This window comes from Euprymna scolopes, chromosome 20, assembly GCF_053919585.1.
Source record: "Euprymna scolopes isolate OS-2025 chromosome 20, ASM5391958v1, whole genome shotgun sequence".
NCBI lineage: Eukaryota > Metazoa > Mollusca > Cephalopoda > Sepiida > Sepiolidae > Euprymna > Euprymna scolopes.
Window position 1 is genome coordinate 14,131,132 of NC_136501.1, and position 15,969 is coordinate 14,147,100.

Here is a 15,969-nt window from a genome sequence, read left to right on the forward strand (position 1 = left end):
GGAAATTAACCAATTTTAATGAAATTTTTAGTATTTATCAAATAGTGATCACGAAATATAATGAATACAGTATTTTTACTTAAATTTTCATGGAAATGTATTATTTTGTTTAAACAAAAAATACTTTTACTAAATTTATGGTTTTTAGTAGTAAAAAAAAATGCATGAATTTATTTTTAATTTTTTTTTATGAAAATAAAGCATCGTAAATTATAACAATTAAAAAAAATAATTTTACAGGAACATTAGGAAAAAAAAAGCCCCTAAAATCCGTATTAATTAATCGATACAACACGAAGAAAAATTAATTTCTCAAACTACCGATATTATCACTGAATTAAGCATGGTGTAATTAATATTTTCACACACAAAAAAAATATAATTGCAAAAAATATTTCTACTTGTTTATTTTTTTAATTACATGTTTCGCATAATTTTTATATGTAAGATTCTAATAATTTCCTTGCTTGCAAAAATGCGAAACTTTCGGCATAACATAATGTTTTTATAATCTTGAAAAATAAAACTTTTTTTTTTATTTAAAAGCAGGAACATAGAAAAATAATTCACTTAAAAAAATGGTAAAAATTATACAAACGTTTAGGATAGAAATGTACAGATGCACATCTGGGAGAAAAAAAAAAAAGAACCCTACCTCCCTTTAATTACCTGACGTCATTTTCAGGCAGCTTTCGACTGTCTGAAATTTTGGACTTCCGTATAATCCATGTGATGAGAAATTTGTTTTCTTTTGGTTGAACGAAGCGAGAATCTCTCGCTTTTGGGAGCTAATTAAGCTATTTTTTGTACAAACAAGGTGTTTTTGTTGTTTAATTTAATATCTTAGGACTTCACTTTACTAATTATCTTTGAAATAGACACAGAAAACAAATATTTATCTTTTAAAGGATTTTTACAATGAATTTATTTAACTTTCAAAATTAAGCTGCATTCGTTAGCTGGCCGTGAAAACATTTTTCATAACATTTTTTCACGCGTACAAATATTTATTTCGTTTTGAAAATTAACTTTAATCTTTAATTTTTCAAATACAATCCAAAAAGTAGTCAGAAACTTACAAAAAATTAGGATAAATCGATTTTCAAAACTTTATCTTTATGCCACCATTTTTGCTCGTAGCTAATTAATATTTAAAAGTATGAAATACAAGGGGCGTGCAATAAGTAATGCCCCTGACTCACTTCCCATAGCAGTAGAGCAATGAAACTTGCCACAGTTATTAGTCTTTCTCTACATAGGAACCATCCAGAGTTATGCATTTCTCCCATCGTTTGATGCAGCTCTGGAGACGGTTTTTGTAGAACACAACGTCGTGACTTCAGAAATCAAGGCTGCATCATCTGGGAAACGCTTTCCTTTCAACTTCATGTCTGGGAAGAGGTGAAAGTCAGGGGGTGCAAGGTTAGGAGAGTAGGGAGGATGGGGGACGATTTCATAACCGCACGGCCGTGCTTCTGGTCTGGTGACATGTGAGTTTTAGACCGGAGCGTTGTCCTGCAGGAGGAGTGTACCTTTGCTGATCTTGCCCCGCTTCTTGCTTTTGATAGCTTCCCTTAATTTCCTCAAAAGTGAAGCATAATAGGTTCCTGTAATTGTGGTACCCTTTGCCAGGAAATCTGTAATCACTACTCCATCCTGGTCCCAGAAGACTGTGAGCATGACCTTGCCAGTGGAGGGCTGCACCCTTGCCTTCTTTGGAGGTGGTGAGTTCAAGTGCTTCCACTGCATTGACTGGGCTTTGGTCTCTGGATCATAGTGATGGACCCAGGTTTCATCCTGTGTAATCAGTCTTTTGAAAAGCTTTGACTCATCTTCTTGGCACATCTCCAAATTCATCCTCGAGTACTCGATGCGTTCTCGCTTCTGGAATGGTGTGAGCAACCTGGGAATCCATCTGGCAGACACCTTATGCATATGCAAGTGGTCATGAATGATAGTTTCCACAGACCCTGTACTAATCTTGACATCTTGAGCTATTTGGCAAATAGTAATGCGCCGATCTTCCAAAATGGCAGCCTCAACTTGACAGACAGATGCCTCATCAATGGCAGAAGGGGGGTGGAACCAGGTCTGGGAGCTGTTTCCACAGATTTCCGGCCATGTTTGAATTCACGATGCCAGCGTTTTACAAGGTCATATGATGGGGCATTATCACCATAAGTTTCTTTCATTTCATCAAAAGTCTCCTGTAGTGTGCGTCCTTTCAAATACAAAAACTGGATCACTGCTCGACATTCAACAGGCTCCATTTCACACCTGACTTAGTTCAAACACCTGTAAAACAGAAACCACAATTAGTTCAGGGCTGTAATTTGCCACATAACCCGTAGAGATATAGATCATTGCACATGCAAAATTTCAGCTAGATCAGACAATGGAAGTAGGTCAGGGGCATTACTTATTGCACGCCCCTCATAGGTAAAAATAGAAACAATATTTATATTTTTCAGACTTTTTAAAGAATAATCTCAGTTAATATAAAGTGAGGCATGTGTATATGCTTAGATATTTGCATGTGCAGCATTCAGATCATTATCAATTTTCGTACACAGGTACTAGGCTTACATGTGATTAATGTGGGATATATTTAGTTTTATGCAAAGTGGAAACCCTTTGTAAAAATTCAAATACCTCTAAGTTTGATGAAATTTTAACAATAGATATTAGACAGCAAATAGTTTCAATTTCTTTGAGCTATTTTAAAGGTTTAGGGGACATAATATGGGTCCAATTTTCCATCTGAAAAATCAAATATTTCAGATTTTCATTGGATTTCATCTTTAATCACTAAAAACTAATTCCCTGAATTAGATTTTTTTAATACCTCTTAAGCTTAAGCTTTTAGTGTTAGACATTTTATAGAACAGGGCTTTACGTTGTGAGTGAAACAGTCACATTTCCGAGGGATTTTTTCCATGTAGCGACTAGAAATAATAAACCACTTGTCTTTTAGCGATTGTATTTTTTTTTTTTACCGACAATCTTCTAAATCTCATTACTGAGTGAAAAATGTCTTTTCAATTTTTTTTTTATAAAACGAGCAAAGTCAAATTATTTAAACAATAAAAGTTTATCAGAACAATTTACTTTTTTCCTTAACGAAAATAATTTTTAAAAAACATCTGAAGAAATTCGTATGTTTATACCTTGAAGTGTCAACATAAAATTCGGTGCATATTTAGAATTACACTTATTTTATAAAAATATACAGAAACATCTTTATGATATATGTACGTGTCATATGTCATATTCCAAAAATCATGTGGGTTTGGCCAGTAACTTTTCTATTTGGCTGGTAAACGAAAACACTTAGTTATCAAAGGCCAACTAAAGATAAATTTGTTCATAGAGCCACATAGACTCAAAATCATCTAATGGATTTTAATAAGAATTAAAATAAGGATTCTAGAGGTAAAGTTTAGTATCATTATCTCATTATTTTAATATTCGTAATGGGACAAAAAAAATTTGTTTGGAGAATTAATTTTACCCATCTTTGGACGGGTATTCTTTAATGATAAATAGTTGAGTTATGGTGTGTCCTTTATAAATAGGAGGCCTAGCCACTGAAAAATCACGTCACGCTTGAGGTCCAAGCAAGCAAGATCTATCAAGCAGTGAGACTGTTGATAATGAATGAGAGTTTTTACTAAAACATTAGAAAACTTTAAAAATTGAAAAATAAAAAAACACAAATTTATACTGAAACTGAAATGATTCAATATTAATAAAAAAAGAAAAAAGAATTAATTCAAAAAGGGATTTATACTAAAACCGAGCGTATTCAAAATTAATTAAGAAATAAAGAAGAAATTTGAGAATTAATCCAAAAGAAAAAAGTTGTGTGTGTTTTTTTTTTCTTTGAAATAATAATCTGTAAATAAACATTTTGTTGTTTCATGGATTTGAAAGACTAACATTCGTTTATTATTTGCTTGAAAAAATTGCATTCAACAAAAAGGAATACGATTTGATTCATACTGAAACTGAACTTGACTCAAAATAAATTGAACATCAAAAACAAGAATTATTTATGCAAAGCATGTAAAGCAACAACCACTATCAAAAATAAAAAAAAAAATCACTCAACTAGCTACAACCACTATCAATAATTTCATCCACTCTTTATCTGTGCCTACATCTAAGTGTAGATTCCATTAACAAAGTTTCTTTCCTAAAACTTCCCGCCTGTGGAACAATGTTCCACTCGCCTGCTTCCCAGCCGATTACAATATCGTGGCCTTCAAGTCCACTATAAACAAGTTCTTGTTGAGCCGATCCCTTAAATAATTGAAATTCTACCCAGCTTACTCCATTAACGATTACTAAACTATCACCTTACATTACTAACCTTATCTTCCAGTGACCTTTAGACCTTGATAGGTCGTGACTCTCTTGAAAAACTATTTAAAATTAGGTTTGAAGCAATTAAATACTGCAAAAACTGAATTATGAATTTAGGGAATTAACAAACAATAATTAAACAAACAAATAAAAAGTGAACGGTAAATAATTTTTTTAAAACAAAAGCGAACTATGAATATTTTTTTTTTTTAAATTAAAACGGTTTTAATTCAAAGAAATAATTTCAATAAAAAGTTACTAGTGAAAAAAATATATCTTTTTACATCAAAATTATAGAAAAATCTTTTGGATAATTTAGTTAAGAATAGGTTTCTAAATAATATTTTTATTATTTGAGAATGATCCGTACTTTCTATAAATACCAAAAACTGATTAATTAATTTTGTAAGTGCTATAAAACTTATTGGTGCAAAAATTCAAAAAGTTTGGAATAAATATGTTAACAGTTTTTTTTTTTATGTAGAATATCTTTGTGTTTCTTGACTTATAGTTTTGAACAAGGATAAACATTATTTTTTTAAAATATTATTATGCAAAAATCTTCTTTACGGAAATAATAAACTTGAAACATTCTTTTTATACAAAAATAAGTTTTAATTGAATTTTATACATTTAAAAGAAAAAAAAAATTGAACAAGTCGAAACATTTACGGTCAAGACTAAACTTTTGCTACTTTATTGACTCCCGATATGGAAAACTAAAGATTTCTCCCACATATATGAATAATACTCTAGAAAATGTTTATTTATTATTAAGAGAAATGACTGGAAAGAAAATCTCCTTTAAAACTTATTTGATTAGCGGGTTTAAAAGCTAAAAAAAAAAAATAATAATTTTCAATATTCTGACCAAAATTCACTATTTTTTTTTTTTTTTTAGATCCTTATAAAAATATATTTAAAAGAAAAATGATTTAACATAATGTTTGTTTTATTATCAAGAAAAGAGTATTGTAAAAAATCTCATTTCACAATTAGAAAATATCTACATAAATAAAAAAGTAGATTTACATATGTCTGTGTAAATATTTAACCGATAAACTCTTAAAATACTGATCACATAACACTAAAATCAACAACAAATAGTTATCATATACTCAGGATGGTTCGTAACAAGTAAAATCTTTGTTTGGATGGATGAATAACGCGCACAAGCATATATCGGCAAGTTGAAACGCAAAATGTTCATTTCAACTTGCCAACATATTTTTACTTCTTTCTGCGCCCAAATTCAATTTATTTCTTCAACTTTTTTTTTTATTACATTTCCACCCCAAACAAGGCACATCGCCAATTTGTTGTAGGGGGCTACTATCAGGGACATAAGCATCAGGGGTACTGTGTAGGGAGTTGGGCAGCAAGATGTTGGTTCACGTTGCACTTGAACTTCTGCATGTCAGTACAGTCGGGGAAACAGGGACCCGGAAGAGAATTCCAAAGTCTAGCTGTTCTGGGGAGGAAACTACTGGAGTAGAAAGCTCTCTTGCATCTAGGGATCTCTACTGTGAAGGGGTGGGATTTAGCTGCTTGTCGGGTTTGTCGGGGGTATTTACGTCGAGGAGGCACAAGTGCTTGCAGTTCGTCAGAGCATTCACCATTAAATTACTTGTAGAACAGGCAGAGGGATGCAACATTTCGTTGATGGGACAGAGGCTGAATGTTAGCTGACAGTTCAGGGCCTATCAGATTGGTGACTCTCTTTTGAACCTTGTCTAGGAGCGAGAGACTAATGGCAGATGCACCAGCCCAAATATGACAACAATACTCCATACATGGGTGAATGGTGGCCTTATAGAGGAATAGGATACTTTCAGGCGTTAATAGCTTTCTAGCATGGTAGAGAGAAGCCATCTTCTTTGCAGCAGTCCTGGCAATGCTCTCCATGTAATTGTTCCAACTTGTGTTTTCTGTAAACATTAGACCGAGGAGTTTAAAAGATGTACTTTCAGATAATGAATCTTTGGCCATTGCTATTGGTGGTAGGGAAGGTTTCTTGTAATTATTAAAGGAAACAAATTTAGTCTTGGCAGCATTGAAGGTGACCATCCATTTTTCTTCCCACTCTACTACGGATCGGAGGTCTTCCTCTAGTGTTTCTGCCATTTCTTTAGATATGCGTTCATTTGTTTTCCTGTCGTATCTGTTATAGAGGGTGGTGTCGTCAGCATACATACCCATCTCACAGACAATTTTGTCAGGGAGGTTATTTATGAATATTAGGAATAACAGAGGTCCAAGGATAGACTCCTGAGGCACTCCTGTATTCATATCATATAGTTTAGATGTACAACCGTCAAGGACAACCTGGATTTTTCTCTTATCTAAGACAGATCTAATTATGTTATGTATTCTTCCAGTGATGCCGTATGATCTGATTTTCTTGAGAAGACCCTGTCAAAAGCCTTAGATATATCTAGAGCTACCGCTCTACCCTCTCCTGCTTTGTCCAGTGACTGGTATATATATGTTCTGAGATTACAGTTAGGATGTCTGCTGTGGAACGGGCTTGTCTAAATCCATATTGTTGGTCGGTCAGAAGTTTAGCATCTGTAAGGTGATGGACTAGAACTTGGTTAATTATGGTCTCAAATATTTTGGCAAAAAGTGGGAGGAGGCTAATGGGGCGATAATTTACTGGGTCAGTTCTTTCGCCAGAATTCTTGAAAACTGGCACTACAGAAGCAGTTTTTCAGCAGGCAGGAAAGCAAGATTCATTAAGGCATTTGTTGTAAAGTTTGGAGAGTACTGGAGCTACTTCGGTGGCACTTTTTTAATAGCACAGCCGGGATGAGATCAGGTCCACATACTTTTGCAGTGTCAAGCTTTCTTATGATAGTATGCACCTGAGCAGGGGTGATTTTCAGATCGTCTAGTGTGGCGTCTGTCTGCAAAGGAAAGTCAGGGAGGAGGTGGTTAGCAGAGTCCAGCATGGAGTTGGAGGCAAACCGTTTGGCAAGCATGTTAGCCTTCTCAGTTGCTGAGCAAACAGCTTCATGATTGTTAAATAGTGGGGGAATTGTTGATTGCCCATTATTTATTACACTGTTGTAGATTTTCAAGAAGTCTCGGGTTCCTAATTTCTGTGCTTCGATGCGTTTTTTAGTGGTTTCAGTAAATTCTCTCTTAGCTGTCGCTATTTCTTTCTTACCATTATTTCTGGCTTCTATGTACTTCTGTTTGTTTGAACTGGACTTATGTCGGTTAAATTTGTGATACGCATGCTGCCTTTGCGCTATGGCAGCTGCACAAGTTGAAGTGAACCATTGGGGAGAGTAGGGTTTGCTATAGTATTTGTGTGTGGGAACATGTGCTTCAATTGCCACTTTGAACCATTCAGGGGTCTCATTTGTGCAATGTTCAGCAGGAAGTGAAAAGATATTTTGCCATGAAGCGTCCCTGATGAGGTCCCTGATGGATTCCCAGTCAGCTTTTTAAAAATATCTTGTTGTTTTGAGCAGTGGCTCTTCAGTTTTGGCTCTAGAGTTTAGGGCGATTTCAACCATTACCACTGCATGATTGGCGTTCCCAAGAGGGCTGTGGGCATTCGTTACACAGCCATTGGGAACTGTGGTCAGAAACAGATCTAGAAGTGATGTATGTTGTTCTTGCTGGTCTGGGAAACGGGTTGGAAACGTAACCATCTGTGATAGGGAATGAGATATAGAGAAGTTACGTGTTGTGGTACCAGCTGCAACTGTGTAAGTAGAAAATCCAAGCCAGTTGCTGTGGTGGACATTGAAGTCACCAAATACATGCGCTTGTGTGCTAGTGTTGAGGGAAAGTGCTGTATCTATGCTGTCAGGGACTTTGTTTATTAAGGTACAGTCCTGGGTCGAGGGAGAGCGGTAGAGAAAATAAAAGTAGCTAATGTTATGTTGCATGTTAAGTCTAAAGCACATAAAGGCTTGATCGTCCAATTCTAGTTTGGTTTCTCTAGTCAAGGGGAGGGTGTTTCGAATGTAGACTCCAAGCCCATGCATTTGTCTGTTAGAGTCCTTACAGCAGAGTGGGAGGTATCCAGGCATGTTAAAGTAGTTAGAGGGGATGGAGGAGTGTAGGTTAGTCTCACAGTGCTAAGATATCTGGAGTGTTTGTTAGGAGAAATGCTTCAGCATCATTTAAATTAGTTTTAAGTCCACGGATGTTCGTAAATACGAGCCTCAAGGGAGAAGGCAGGTTGTTTTTGTTTGAGTTTTGGCCTGGTTTTAACGTAATTATTTAATGCACTGTCATTTTTATTTTTAAGAGTTTTAGTTTATGTAAGGGGGGCTGAGCAAGTGGTTATGCAGAATACCAGACATGCAACACAGGCAGACCATCAGCTGTCCCTCCATCTACTAGGGTTATGGCCTCAGGATAGCCCACCGGGGATGAGTGCAGGGTCCCTTTCAATGCGAGACATGGCACTACAAACATCCCGATATTATACAACTGTTGATGGAGCAGCCGCTCTAAGCACTACCAAAGAGTTAGACCGCCTGTACTACCAGTCGGGAACAGCAGCCAGGAACTGTCTATCCGGTACCCTCAACCCATCAGATGATGGTCAACCCAATATGCTTACACTGGCATTACGGTATTCAAGCACTCCCAAGTGCCCAGTTTAAAGGTTGGGATGTGTCGGGAGTGGGGAAAAACGGCGTTCGTTGCCCTAGTCAGAAAACAAGATCGACCACCGAGTGTTTCTGTCAACTCCCAGTGGTTCGACCTCTATGCCTGGCTAATAAACAAATAATATTAGTTTAATATTGAAACTTTATTACATATATCTCAATATCTACATCGGTAGGGAAAACGGTTTGAGCGTTAAATGTTTTAATTTTGATGCTAGTTGATTCATTATTTAAAAACTATTGGAATCAGTACTATATATTAGGTACAATAGATCAATCAATAGAAAATTGGCTTTGTAATAATAAATACGAAATCTGTATGAATTACAATATATTTCAGCAGATTTTATGAGCCGGCCCACCCCCACCCACCCTGCAAGATTTAAATAAAAATGGAATGATTGAAATTCAGAATCAGTTCAAAGCACATTATCTAGTGTTATACTGAAGCTACGTTAATCAACGTTTGTTTCCCTAAAGATTTGTTTCCAATGTATTTTAATTACCCATGTTAAATATCCGCAAGTTGTTGAATTGTTTCTCTGGAAGAAAACTTTCCATTTTAATTGATCTAATTATCTGTAAATTGCATTTACCTCCCTTTTCAATTTCTATCTGTAACTTTCACCCTCTCTCAATGCATGTTGTGTGACTCCCCCACCACACAAACTCATATTCGTCGTCTGTTACTCTCGCTTCGGTTACACCTTCTTTCTCTCTTGAAAGTTGAAGGTAGTACAGAATTATGACCGGAATTATTCATTATGAACAAAAGGGAATATCGCACAGATAATAATACTATTTAACCTATAGCTGGAGAGAAAAAGAGCGGAATATATATATGAGAGTCGTTCAAAAAATAAAGCCTCTTAAATTTTTTAACTAGAAAAGTTGAAGAGCGGTACCATTAAAACGAGCAATCATTTGCACTCCAGAATTTATTTTTTCTCTACATAGTCACCATCATTCTCAGTGCACTTTTGCCATGAATTTAATGACGCATTTCTGTTTCTGATGTATGTCTATGGTAGAGGTTCCAGTCTTAAAATCTCACACCATCAATATCTGCAATGGAGAGATGAAACTTTCTGGTTATTAATGCATTAGCTCAATCATCGTAACAATTTGCGATCCTCTCTGATCCATTCTGGCGGAATAGAATATAGAAAGCATTATTTTGGAACTCCTCTCGAATATATTTAAACAAACGTTAAAAATAACAGAAAGATACTGCATAATTTTACCATTTTTAATTTTTCGATTTTTTTTGCGTTAAACTATATCTATCTTCTTCTATCTATCTATCTATATCTATCTATCTATCTATCTATCTATCTATCTATATCTATCTATCTATTCTTTCTATCTATCTATCTATCTATCTATCTATCTATATCTATCTATCTATCTATATATCTATAAAAACAGAGATGTGTGTGCCACAGACGATTTCTGATTGGTTAATCCAATAATCACATCTCCTAAAAAACAATGGTTTCTACGCTCTTACCTTTACCATAAAATATTATGGCTTTATTTATTGTCCATCTTGGAAGGGTTTAATTTTTTAATAACTTGTTATTCACAAATTAAAAAAATACGAAACTAAACTACACGAAATCAAACGCTCCGACAAACTTAATAGTAGTACTAGCAAGCACACGCGCACACACGCACACACACACGTTTACTACCGTCACGTTGTTATGGCAACCAAACAATGTTTACAAAATGTCTACGCACGTTCGTAGACATTTTGTAAACATTGTTTTTAAAAAATAAAAAATAATACTTCTATTATGTTTTAAACGACTGTAATAGTTTATTTTGGAAGTATATTTCATAAAGAAAATTGACAACCCACTTTAAAAACAGAAATTACGAGTTTTATATATTTTATTCGCAGTTTTTTGTTGACTCTTCTGGCGGCCATGTTGTAAGCCCTAACGGTATTTTTGGAGATTACCCAAATAAATGTTATCAAAGGCAAGATAAGTTACTTTTCCACCAAACTGGATATATTTTTCGTGTTTTTATTCAATGTAGCATATTTATTCAGCTCGAAAAACGGGTTTGTATTACTGTACACATAAATTCGAAAAAGTTGTCAAAAACCAAATATATAACAAATACATGTTATCAAAGGCAAGATAAGTTACTTTTCTACCAAACTGGATATATTTTTCGTGTTTTTATTCAATGTAACATGTTTATTCAGCTCGAAAACCATACGGTGTTTACCGATGTATTGGAAATTTCAAGATGGCGCCTCACTCCCTCTTTAACACGGTAAGTTTGGGAAAAGGTGTTATAAATAAAAAACTAGAAAAAATACTATTAAAAACCCGCCGAATATATGTCAACCTATGTCACGGTAACATATTGAGTGAGTTTTTAACAGTATTTTATTCAGTTTTTTATTTATAACACCTTTTCCCAAACTTACCGTGTTCAAGAGGGACTAAGACGCCATCTTGAATTTTCCAATACATCGGTAAACACTGTATGGTTTTCGAGCTGAATAAACATGTTACATTGAATAAAAATACGAAAAATATATCCAGTTTGATAGAAAAGTAACTTATCTTGCCTTTGATAACATTTATTTGTTATATATTTGTTTTTGGCAACTTTTTCGAATCTATGTGTACAGTAATACAAACCCATTAAAAATATTGTTTTTGATTTTGAAAAAATATTGTGGTTCATTTGTATTTAAAAATATTGTGGTTCATTTTGATTAAAAAAAAATCATTTTGATTAAAAAAATTGTTTAATTTTAATATTTGTTTATTGTCTTAACTCATATCAAATGTTTTGCTTGTGTTCTGCTTCAAATATTCATATTCTTACATGCATAATTTTCATTTAATTTTATTAAATAAACTTCAATTTTACTACAAATCAAATCGTGTTCCTTCACTTTTTAAAATGTAATTTATAAGTAATTAAAGAACGCATTCTAATCTTGAAAATCTATAATACAACGAAATATTTAATTGCTTATAATACTTAAACAAACAACTTGTGTTTTTTTTATTATTTTTTTATTATTAATATTAGATGAGTTTCAGTATAAATCATCGTGTTCTTTATTTCAATCCAATTTGGAAGTTTTGTAAATGTATATGATGTTTATAATGACCTATGATTGCGTATTTATATACATTATTTTCCCTATCCTTCTGTTCATCGTACATTTTTTACTCCCAAACTTAAACATGGTGGGTGCATAGAATTCATTTACCGATACAAAAGAAATGATAAGTAAATAAATCCATAAATAAATATTATAAATGGTTTATTTTAATACTTGCCAGGATGCGGAGGAAAATGAATGAAGGGGGAGGGGAATGAAATAAAAACATTTTGGAAACAGATTAAGTTTGAAAGAATTGCTTTGCACAGAAAGAAATTAATGAAAAAAGAATAAAATTAAATTTCTTTTCCTTCTTGATCTCTTTTAGTTTTTTATGAAAAAGGAAGTCAAAATTAAGACTATAAAAAACAATTTTTATTAAGAGCGAACCTCAGTCGTGAGGTCTGTAAAAAAAACGTGGAATAATCAAGAAATGTTTTCTAATACATTTTTTTTTTTTACTTATGTGTTCATTTGTCTCTTTGAAGTTCGTTTGTTTAATATATCGGTTTGCAATATCACTTTGTCATTCTGTCAGACTCAAATTTTAAATCTACATATCTATAAAAATGAAAGTGTGTGTGTGTGTGTGTGTGTGTGTGTGTGTGTGTGTGTGTCTGTGTACATTTCCCTACGAAATAACTCTGTCAATTTTTAGTCTACAGACTCGAAATTATACAGGGTACTGAGATTTGGAAAAATCTATGTGATCGGTTTTTAGCCAGAAATTTGGCGATTAAGGGGTCAAAGTTCAACGATTTGAGCTTTGAGAACTCTAGCAAACTTCTCCGACAATTTTGGGTCTACACCCTTGAAATTTTAGATATAGGTTCCGTGGACATGGATCTAACTTAATAACTTGATTTGAGGCCAAAAAAATAAATTTTCAGGGGTCATAATAGGGGTCAAAGTTTAAAAAATTACCCCTTTTTTTTGCTCAGCATACACCTCCAAACACCCGGGCAACGCCGGGCACCCATGCTAGTATATATATATATATATATATATATATATATATATATATATATATATATATATATATAAGAGCAAACAGTTAATAAAACATGTTAAAAAACACTTTGAAAAAGAGTAAAAACCATATTTAATCTGAAAAGGAAACACTTGATAAGTGGATAGGCCTTAATCCTTATTTTATATATATATATATATATATATATATATATATATATACATATACATATATATATAGATAACAGTAATTTACAAACATGCATATGAAAAAGTACTGTTATATATATATGTATATATATAACAGTAATTTACAAGCACTGATGAGTTGTGATACAACGAAACAGTACTGTATGTGGATGACTATATATATATATATATATATATATATATATATATATATATATATATATATGTATGTATAAAATAAAAATTACAATTAAATTTACCAAAATGATCCAAGATGGTAAAAAAGTATATTATAAATATTAAAGAATTAATATTTATAAAATTATCTTAGCCAGATGTAAAAGCTCGATAAAACCAAATAGGAAATAGAGCTTATAAAGCTCTTATTAGCAAATAGTTAATAAAATATGTTGAAAAACACTTTGAAATGATTAAAAACATATTTAATCTGAAAAGGAAACACTAGATAAATGGATAGTCCTTAATCCACGGAGTTTCGAAGAAATACTTTCCTTCTCATCAGAGGATAGGAATTAGCAAAATGCGGGATCGGATTTTGCATGCAGAAGTATTTGATGAAACAACAAGTAAGTCAAAGATCTTACTTGAAAACAAAAAAAGTGAAGCAGAGGGAATATAGTGAAGAAAAAGGTGATTACACATAATAATATTAATGAGAATAATAATATTTCTCCTAACAGCCATCCTAACACTTACAACACTTATTATCCCCTCCAAAATAGTCTTCATACAGACATTGTCCCACCATTTGTTTAACTAATACAAATCAGCAAATTAATATTAATACCAGACCTCGAGCTTTTAATAAAGTACATACATATATCGGCGCTATTTTAACATTAATTAAGAAAAGAATATCAAACCACATTTCTTCTTTTAACAACCATAATTCTAATAATAACCAAGGAACCTCTCTAACCACTTTAATTAAAAAAAAACTTAACTCTAACAATACCCCCTTTTCAATCAAATGGACTATCATAAAAAAGTTAAGTCTTATACTCCAGGTTCTATGTCGCCTCTGCACAACCGAAGCTATAACTATAATTAATTCCCCTCAAAGTAACAATATAATAAATTCTAAAAATGAACTGATCTCTTTCTGTAAACATAAGTCCAAATTTAATTATGGCAATTTTGAAATTACATAGTTATTACTTTTACCCTTTATATAGATATAAAAATTTTTTTTCTTTAACGTTATTGTTTTTCTGCATACTTCTTAATACTCTATAATTTAATAATCCTTTATTTTAATTCTTTATCTCTTCTTTGCATGGCCGGTTATTTATCTGCATTTTCTGCTTTATTTTTAAACTTTCCTATCGATCTAATATATCAATCTACCCATACTTTCATATCTTGTATGTATATTTACTTATATTTTACTATATGCATTTACTTTCTTTTTTTTTTTTTCTTGAATTTGCAGATACCGGCCATCCCCTACTTTTAAATAATTTTTATTTAGCTTTTTATTTTTATTTTTTATTTATTCTTTATTTTCTATTTATTAATTAATTTATTAATTTATTATCCATTTAGTTTCGTCTAACAACTCTTGCTGACATTTTTAATTGATGACCTGTACATTTCAGTTGACCTATATTATTTTGCCCTATATATTTTTTTCGCGCCTTTAACATTTCCTGTCTGGGTCATTTTGACTTTTGTTTCCGTTTATTTTATATTTTCTATTTAACTTTATCATTTTCCCCCCTCTCTCTCTTCCCTGATCTGTCTTATTTATATTTTTGTCTCGGAAGTAGAGTGAAAAGCATATCTTATTTTTCTTTTATTAATATTATTGGAATCTTTTCTTTATTCCTTGTACACATTTTTGTAAATTATTCCATGGATTTCTGCCTTTGGATTATTATGGAACATCTTCTTCCAAATATGGGATTTCCCGGGATTTTACTTGTACAAATGGAAATTCTTTTAACTTTCTTGAAGTTTTACATTTGGATTTTACCAGCACTGGATTTTTTGTTTTCCACCAGACTATCCATTCATGTGTAATCACCTTTTTCTTTACTATTTTCCCTCTGCTTCACTTTTTTTGTTTTCAAGTAAGATCTTTGACTTACTTGTTGTTTCATCAAATACTTCTGCATGCAAAATCCGATCCCGCATTTTGCTAATTCCTACCCTCTGATGAGAAGGAAAGTATTTCTTCGAAACTCCGCGGATTAAGGACGATCCATTTATCTAGTGTTTCCTTTTCAGATAAAATATGTTTTTAACTCATTTCAAAGTGTTTTTTAACATATTTGATTAACTATTTGCTCATATATATATATATATATATATATATATATATATATATATATATATATATATATATATATATATATAATTATTTGCCATGATAATTATTAAATACCTATGGGAATCATGAGTGCCGGGTGTCACGATTAACACCAGTCAATAGATTCGAACCCGGCGACAGAAGCCATCTCTCGTGTCATTAGCAAGTATAATAAAATTAACAAACGTATAAATCAGTATGGAAAGACAAATAAAAAAAGGAGAAAGTAAATAAATAGAAATTAAAAAGGAAAAAAAAGGAGCAAAAAGGAAAAGAAAGAAAAAAGTAGAAATGGATGGAAAAAGAAAGGAAAGTGAAAGAAAAAGAAAGGTAAGAAGAAC